The following is a 9,254-nucleotide window of genomic DNA, read 5'->3' on the forward strand; positions in this document are numbered from 1 at the left end:
GCACGTCGGGGCCGCGCGTTGGCCGAGCTCAAGGCCGCGCGCCACAAGCACGCTGGGCCGAGCTCGAGGCCGCGCCGGGGCCGTCACGACGCGAGCAAGGCACGCCGGGGCGGGCGGGCGAGCACGGAGCACAGGCGGGGCGGGTGCGGCGCGGGGCCGGGGCGGCACCGCCGGGGGCGGGACGAGGGCGGCCGGGGCCGGGGCGGCGCGGCCGGGCGCGGGCGCGGCGGGGCTGGGCCGAGGCGGGGGCGACCGAGTCGGGGCGGGGGCGGGCTCGCCGGGGACGGGCGCGGCGGGGGCGGCCGAGCCGGGGCAGGGCGGGGGCGGCTCGCCGGGGGGCAGCGCGAGGGCGAGGCGGGGGCGGCCGAGCCGGGGCCGAGCGAGGTCGGGACGGGGAGGCTCGCCGGGGGGCGGCGCGAGGGCGGGGGCGGGCTCGCCGGGGCGGCCGGGGCGGCGCGGGCGCGGCTCGCCGGGGCCGAGCGAGGTCGGGGCGGGGGCGGGTCACCGGGGCAGCCGAGCGGCTCGCCGGGGAGCCGGGCGGGCGGGTCGCTAAGGCGGGGGCGGGGCCGGGCGTGGGGCGGCTCGCCGGGGAGCGGCGCCGGCGGGCGGGGAAGGGGGAGGGAGGGGAGGGGGCCTCACCGTGGCGAGGGAGGGCGGCGCGGCGGCGGCAGCGGCGGTTAGGGTAGGGGAGAGGGAGAGAGAATGACGGGCGGGGCCCGCGGGGAGGGGAATTTTTGTGGGGGAGGGGGGAGGGGAGGGGCGGCTGGGCCGCTTTGGGCCCACAGGGGCACGCGCGGGGGGGGGGCGCTGGGCTGGCCAGGGCGGCCCATGGCGGGGGAGGGAAAGGGGAGAGGGGGGCGCGGTTGGGCCGGCCGGCTGGGCCGGGCGCGAGGGGGAGGGGGCGACTGGGCCAAAAGTGGGGAAGGAGGGGGGAGGGGAGAGAGGAAAGGATTTTCCTTTTTTTTGTAAAATCTATTTTTCCTAGATGAATGCATTTATATTTTTAAACAATCAAAAAGTATGCATGGTTCGGCATGGTGCATCACACCAAAATAGAGTATTTTAGGGTTTTGCTTTACATGGGATCTCAAGCCGAATCCCGCTATACTTTGGAAAAAGGTCAAGGTTTAGCGAGGAGAAAAGGGAAAAGGAAAGGGTAACGCCTGAATTTGGTGAGGGAAAAGAAGAAAAAATTCTACCCCCAAATTCAGGGCGTTACAGTACGCCTAGGAGCTGATCTCAACCACACACTCTCCATCCTACGGCCCATGCGCCCCTGCCAGCGCACTGATGCACGCACGACGAAGCGTGCCCTCCCGAGGCGGAGCCCACGCCGGAGCACTGCATCCCGGTGATCCCGGTCTTCTAACACCGAATTAGCGAGCGATATACATACAGAAGGTTGGGGCGAGATAGACCGACGGTTATTCACCGGTGATAGAAACAACGGCGAGACCGCCCAGGCTACGCGACGGATTTGCGATGGTGGGGATGTCTGGCGAAGAATCCCGACGACTTCAAAGGTCCCCACCACGCGGTACAATTCTCTTTTTCTTCGCTCCCCTAGCTTCTTCGTCAAGCCTTTCGTAGTCTGGATACTCGAAGTTAAGGGCGTCCATCATCCGATTCAGCCTTCGTTTTTTCCGAGTACTGAAGGCAGCTTTCATCAATTGATCCTCTTTTTTGTATAATTCTCAAGGATCTCATTGCGCATTGTCTCTATCATTTCCAACCATTCGGCACAGGGGCCGCTGAAAGTGTTCTGAAACTTGAACCGGTATGGCAACCGAACAAGCTCAAATTTTTTCCCTTCTTCCTTCTTCTTCGACATCCCCCACCCACCGGATGTTGAAAAGGTTTTGTTAGCTAGATATTCTTGCACCAAATCTCGAGTAGTAATGTGCTCTGCCACGACTCTGAATTCTACTTCGGTTAATTGGCATGGAGAGCCAAGCTGCATGTTACACAATGGCCTCGTCATGCCAAAGCTTAATTTCAAAGGACTCATTACCATACTCATAAGTTTTTCCCTTTTTTCTCATCAGCTTTTACATAAAACTATTCATTTGTCCAACCTGTAGGCCACTTACTGTGATAGCCGATCACTGGAGCCTTTGTGTCTTTCCGGTATGCGAAATTGTAGCATCCGAAGTTTTTATGCAAGCCATCTACCCTTGCTTTGGTTTGATAGTGAAGCTCATGGAATTTGCAGAACCCTTCGGCATTAGCACTTTTTCCTTGACTTCATAAAGCCCATATGTACACGCTAAGCCTGACTATAGTGTTTGGAGTTAGTTGATGAAGATAGATTTCAAACTTCTTAAAAACTTCACTGATCATTTCGTACAGAGGGAACCAGAGTCCCACTCTGAAGAAGCTCTTAAAACAACGACTTCATCATTTCTTGGCTCTGGAACTACTTCATCCACAACGAACCTTATCAATTCATCATCATTTTTTCCAAAATATCCTAACTTCTTCATTAAAACCAAATCTTCTGCCTTAACAGTGGATTTTCCAAATTCAATATGGCTAGGCTAGCTTGCTTGGGCTCAAAATCCCATCATTGTCTTCGTCGTCACTAGCAGCTTCGGCAATAGCATCATCCTTCCTGGGATAACCTCTTTTCCCTCTTGAACAACCAGCCCGGAATGTTTCTTTACTTCTGAGATCGGGGCCATCTTAGTTGCTTCAGTATTCTCACCTTCATCTGTTAGTCTAGCAGTAGACCTGATCCTAGCCATTTCACTCCTTAAGACGAAGCTAAATTCAACTAACTTGACGTTTGTCCGAAGCTTACACAACAAGTGCACAGAAAACATAAAGCTTTAGCTTTAGTAAAAAATTTCAACAGCAAAACGATGCAATAGCAATGAATGTTGTGCTAACTTCTCACTAACTCATCTATTTATATAGCCCTGCGGGTGAAGAAGGCGAACTGCCGTAACAAGCATACTGACTGATCGGTGGACCGACAAAGGCCGTAAATTTTTATTCGTTTTTTAATAACAAGCCAAGGGAAGCTGTTTTTGGACCTTCGGCCTTCAGAAGCCTTCGTGTTTTTCATGGATCGAGCTCGTTATGAAAAACAACCTAGCACCACGAAGGGGCTACTGTTGGGGGTCTCCTTCTCTGCCGAAGGTCCTCAAGATGGAGAAATTGTCTATAAGCAACAAGATTGAATGCTGAAGCTACAACAAGCATGCGTAAAGCGCTGAAAGATGACATCTTCGGCTTAAGGTGGTTACCAAGGTCAAACATGATGTTGAGCCGAAGAGGAAAAGATTAGTTAATCTCTGATGTTTTGTATTAGGATTATGTGTATATGTTAGGGTCATAAATGTATTTTTATTCGGGCTGTGTCCCGTGCCTATAAATAGGTGAACAGTACCACATACTGTTCACGCCAGAATTGAGATTGCATTCTCATTTTCTCCTTCGAGCAAGCCGAAGGTATCAATGTAATGTACATTATACATTAGTTTGTTAACATATGATATGGATATTAATATTATTTAACTAATTGATACGAAATGAATGAATAATATAATGTTACATCTGTAACTATATTTTCATTTTTGCGAATGATGAAGTTGCGTTCTTTATGACCTTCGTCAAGATTCATTATACCCATAGGGAGATAATGCTTCGAAGGACGAAGGTCCTTAACATTTAACAATTGTGTTGCCTTGTTTTAGGGTACACAGTAATAAAAAAAAGTGACCAACAGGATGGACAAGGTGCAGTCTCATCGAATGTAACCTCACAAGTATCCATAATGCAGTAAGTCTCCAGGTTAAGAACACGATAAGCATGAGAATGTAATGCATAACCCAGGAAAACCCCATCAAAAGATCGAGACACAAATTTGTTCAAGTTTCCCTGATTCCACACAAAGCATCTGTAGCCAAACACCCTGAAATGGCTAAACATGGGTGTTGGGGGCCTTCGTCTTCCGAAGGTCCTCAAAAACGTGATTAACAATGCTTCCCAAGTATGATATATGTACAGGAACTTTTGGACTTGGAATGAAGCTGTACACAATATGAAAAGCATGGTCGGGATGAAGGTTGAACCAGTTCCGAAGCTACGAGCAAGCAAGCTTCGACTCAGCAACAGAAAAATGAACCGACTTAAAGAGGAAAAGGCTATCTAGTCCTCGATAGATTGTCCTTAAGTCAATAGTAAACATAAAGGGCATGAATGTAATTTTACACAGGCTGTGCCTTGTGCCTATAAATAGATGAACAGTACCCTCATACTGTTCACGCGGACTTGTATTCACTCGTGCGTCACGCTTGGACTTTCATCTTTTGTCAAGCCGAAGGTACAAATGTAATTCAATATTGTTCATGTTCATTCATGATAATATAATAAAGATATATTAATGGTGTTATATGATTATTCATGTTATTTCTCATGTTTTATAAGCTTCTACTTCTATCGATATACACTGTGATGATGAAGGTACGCCCTTCATAACTTTCGTCTGAAGATCATTATATCCTAAGGGAGATAATGCTTCAAAGTATGAAGGACTTTAACCATTAACATTTTTGTGTTGCCTTGTTCTTAACTCATAGCATTTGAGAACAAGTCGCCAACAATGGGTGGCCGTCCAAACCGCAACTCATAAGTAGTCTTGTTCAAGAAAGCTCGAAGAAAGATGTGGTTTGACATATGACAGGCAGTGTTGGTCTCTTCGGCCCAAAAACGCCTAGGAGTCCTATGCTCATCAAGAATTGTCCTAGCCTCCTTTTGAAAAAATTCACATCAGCGCCAGCTCGGCCCACGCATGCCAGTGAGGCCAGTACCTCGGCGCCATGGGCCATGGCGCCGGGCTATGTTACCTTGATGCCATGACCTACCGCACCGAGCAAAGGGTCCAAAAACGAGAATACTTTCTTTAGAGGTCTAAATGTGAATTTTTTTGAAAGGGGGCTAAAATGCAAAAAATTCGGTCACCTTGGTGACCAAGGAATGGGAAGCAGGAACCATCTTGCCGTGACGACAAGGGTGACAAACAAGATCCTTCTTAAATTTTAACTTGGGTGATCCTTGGATCAGGCTAAGTGAGCTCAGTCTACACAAAAGTTTAAAGCTCAAGTGTGCTAGTCTCCTATGCCATTTCAAAATCAAAGAAGAGGATCCTGCCAGCAAACATCTAGAAGGGCGAGAAGAATATGAAAAATCAGCATTGAAAACTCGACCAAAAGGGGAAATCTGACAAACAAGTCCCCCTGGACATCAAAAACCCGAGACAAGCACTTTTTAAAGCGCACTTCATAGCCATACTCAAGGAGTTGTGAAACAGAAAGAAGATTGAAATGCAAATTTGAAACCAAAGCAACATCCTTGAGGACAAAACTCCCGTTCACTCGAACGGAGCCACGAGAGACAACCTTACCGCTCGACTTATCCCCAAATGTGATGTATTCCTTACCAATGATGGGGGTCGAGGCTAGAGAACCATTTTTGCTTCTGGTCATGTGGCATGAACAGCCGGAGTCGATGAGCCAATTGTTCTCCAAGCCTCCATCCTGCATTAGTAGAAAGATACAGGGTGAGCAAATGGCACAACACTAGGGTTAGGATACTGAGGATCATACCAGTGCTGTGGCATCTGACCATAAAAAGTGTTAGGAAAAGCACCACCCATCTCCATTCCAGAAGGGAGGCGATCACCACAAGAAGGAAACCATGGTCCGCTGGGGAAGTAAGAATCATAGCCACTGCCACGGGGTCCTTGGCCATATGGCACACGATCAGCACCCGCCGGGTACGACCACCATGTGGTCTCTCCTCCTAAGGCCTAGTAGCCAGAGGCAAAGCACATATAGGTATCGCAGGACGTCTCTGAACAGGTTGAGGATGAACACCATTAGAATGGAAGTTCATGTTCTGTAATACACAAATTACAAATGAATTAAGGTGTTAGAATATTTAATGTTGATGGATTTCTTCTTTTATTTAACGCATACATATATACAAAGTCACATGGATAAATTCCCTAAATAGAAAAAGGATACATATTATAAAGAATATATATATATATATATATATCTATTCATGCTGGTACTTTGGTTTGTGCATTTAGATCCGTGTGAAACTCACAAACAAATGTGAATTTAAATAATGGATTTTGAAGTTGAGACGGAACTTCAAAACAAAATAAATAAAAGAAAAAGAGTTTTACCTGATTTGGGCCGACTTTGCCCTGCTGGCCCATCTAGCCCGCGCCAACCCAGCCGAGGGGGGAAGGGGTGAGTCCCGCGCCGACAGGCGGGGCTGCCTTGTCAGGCGCGCCGTCCAGTGCTCGAGCTGTTGTGCTCAGGTCTTCTCCGTGCCGTGCTCACGCGCGACGGTTGCAACCGCCACCGAGAATCCTGGCTCCAGCTCCGTAACAACCCCGCCTCCGCTCCCATATGAATCAGGGGATCCACTCGGCCGCACCCATCGCACCAAACCACCGAACAACCTTGCCTTCGAGAGAAACCAAGAGTGCGGGAGGAGGCGCATCCACAGAATCCGGTGCTCGATGGCGTAGCGCTCCAGCGAAGAGAACTGAGGGAGTATTGGTCTAGGCTGCGCGTCCGCAAAACAGAACCTAGTATCGAGGGTGGCTAGAGCATGGGGAATCGCTCGCGGGACTTGCTCTCGCCTTTGTGGAATCCAGCCGCCACGGCCAGGCCCACTCGCTGCACAATCCCTGGTAATAAGCTTACCCTCGTACTCAATATATCTTCCGCATTGTGTAGCTAGTCCAAATTAGAGAATGAAAACCGGAGCACGCGGATTGAATCATCGGTCATGGGCGCCGCCGTGCGGGTGGGAGCGCCGCCGGCCGGAGTCAGGGGAGGGGGATAGGTATCACGCGGTCGTTGAACTTGAACCCTTGATCTACATCTGTATTCTGATCAAAGGATACCCCTTCGTCGTAGCGCGATCGTCGACCGTGGATCTTAGATTGTGGGGTCTACGTAGGGTATCGATTCGGGTCGAGGTCAGATTAAATCTGAGCCCTCTATCTTAGATCAAACGGCCGAAATTCAAAGATACCCCTTCAGCCAAGCATTTTTACATAAGAGACCTTATATTTTCACAAAATCAACCTGCCGTCCTAGCACAGTTGAAAACATTTAATTTAAGTTCTATTTTTAACAGTTAGGTCCCTGCACTTTCACAAAATAATGGCCGCGGTCCAGAACTAAATAAAATAGGATAAATTCATATAGAAAATAGTTTTTAGTATGAAAATAATTCCAAAAACTTGTTCAAATCATAATAAATCCATTTTAAGTCCTTTTTGATCCATTCCAGTTGCATTAATTTTATTTTAATATTGTTTATCACATGGTAACTCTGTTTTATCATAAAACATAGATTAACATTATCCACTTAGTTATTTCTATATCAACCACTTAAAACCCCGGAAAATCATAACTTTTAACCGTATCTCTAAATTTAGTGATTCTCGAACCTACAATCTCGTTACGATGCGTAGAATATTATCATGCATTCTGTTCTGATGTTTGGTGTGATATTAATTTCTCATATACCATGTTTGTTTGTATTGTTGCGAGTAGACGAGCAAGCAACTGCGGACCCAGTACTCAGCAGATGGATAATACTGAGCAGGAGCTCGTTGAAGGCAAGTTGTACCCTTGACCACTTTTCTTTACCCAATAATGTTCTATATAATCTCTGTGGCAATTTTAGGCTTAATTTTGATGAGACCCAATAGGTCACTCTAGTCTGCTTTACTTATTGCCTTGATGACCACTGGACTTTTGGGTAGTCTCTGCTATTGCTCTATGTGGTTTTGGGTGTTAAGATAAATATGCTTCATAATCATGTTTTATTATTGTTATTATATTCTTTAATGTTCATGATAAGATTATGGTGTTAATTGGAACATAGAGCTTAACTTGAGGATACCGTACCACCACAAGGGTGGAATAGGACACCCTTGGCGAAGTAATTAGGAAAGCTAGGGAGAGATTACCTTACCTGAAAATGGCAAGCGGGGAGGCGTCGCTGCAGAGTATAGGGAGGTTCTCAGGTCGGACTGTCTATCTAGCTTTCTAGACGAGGGATTCCTATGCTTCCTTCTTCCTGATTCTATAACGTGTTTTCTCGAACTAGTGGAACTTTAGAAAGGCCTTGTAGTGTTACTCTGCCTCGTCTCCTCGGTAGAGATGAATGGGACTTCTAGACCCCTTGGCAACTGGGTAACATGACTTGTCGGTAAAGGGTACAACCTCTGCAGAGTGTAAAACTGGTATACTAGTCGTGCTCGCGTTCATGAGCAGCTCAGGACTCGTGCAGTGGAATTAAACTCAATTTGTCATCTGCATTACATTGTGGTTTATTATTAATTTTGATCGGTATACACTTACATTTAGTAACTGCTAATAAAATTTGACCAACTTATTAAAAACAATGGTCATCTTTAACCATTATTTATTGATCAGCCTTACACTACACATGAACTCCCACCTTTAGTGATTTCATGCACATTATTCTCCACAACTTGTTGAGCTATGATCTTTTGTGAGCTCACCCTTGCAATATATAAACCCCCCAGGTGAAGAGCAGGTAGCCCAGGAGGAGGTCTACAACGAGTACGAGCTAATCTAGGTGGCGTCTCCTAGTCAGCGTTATGGCGCCAAGGAATAATTATTAGTTCGCTTTATTGTTATCATTTATTCATGTAAGACATTTTCGCAATGTAATAATTTTTGTGACATTTATCTCTATACATTTGGTCATTATATGTGTTGTTCTTCTTTGGCGCACATATGAGACGCACCCAGCTTTCCCCCTTAAATTCGGGTGTGACAGAAGTGGTATCAGAGCAAATATTGATTGAAGGACAAAACCTAGATAGAACTGCACAAAACCCTTACCTACTTATCTTTACTCTGATTCTTTCTTTACTTTTATTGATCCTGTCTCACCTTTGGTTGTTCTACTCTGACTACTCTTACCTTTTCTACTCTAGAAAGACAAGAAGGATTTCATACCTTGGAATCTTACATCTAAGACTCCCTAAAGAGATAGGAGACCTAAAAAAGAATTATTTTCTCTATCTAAAGTGTTTGGATGTTTGTTCTGATGATAAATGCTTAATTTGCTTCTTTGATTGACTGATATAGTATAGCAGGGCATTCTAGCATGTACCACCACAAGGTAATGTATTAGTATTAGTAGGTGACACACTAATCCACTGAGCTATTAAAACCCCTAAAAGA

At 46.7% G+C, this 9,254-nt stretch overlaps 1 long non-coding RNA gene across 1 annotated transcript; it reads left to right on the forward strand.

Annotated features, from left to right (window-relative positions):
• The first annotated feature begins 6,455 nt into the window (after positions 1–6,455).
• On the forward strand, positions 6,456–8,774 carry LOC103641107 (uncharacterized). The gene is made up of 3 exons (NR_158211.1): positions 6,456–6,712; positions 7,587–7,651; positions 8,588–8,774. It is a non-coding gene; the product is annotated as an uncharacterized lncRNA (long non-coding RNA).
• Positions 8,775–9,254: the final 480 nt, after the last annotated feature.

The sequence above is a fragment of the Zea mays genome, chromosome 10, assembly GCF_902167145.1.
Source record: "Zea mays cultivar B73 chromosome 10, Zm-B73-REFERENCE-NAM-5.0, whole genome shotgun sequence".
NCBI classification, from domain to species: domain Eukaryota; kingdom Viridiplantae; phylum Streptophyta; class Magnoliopsida; order Poales; family Poaceae; genus Zea; species Zea mays.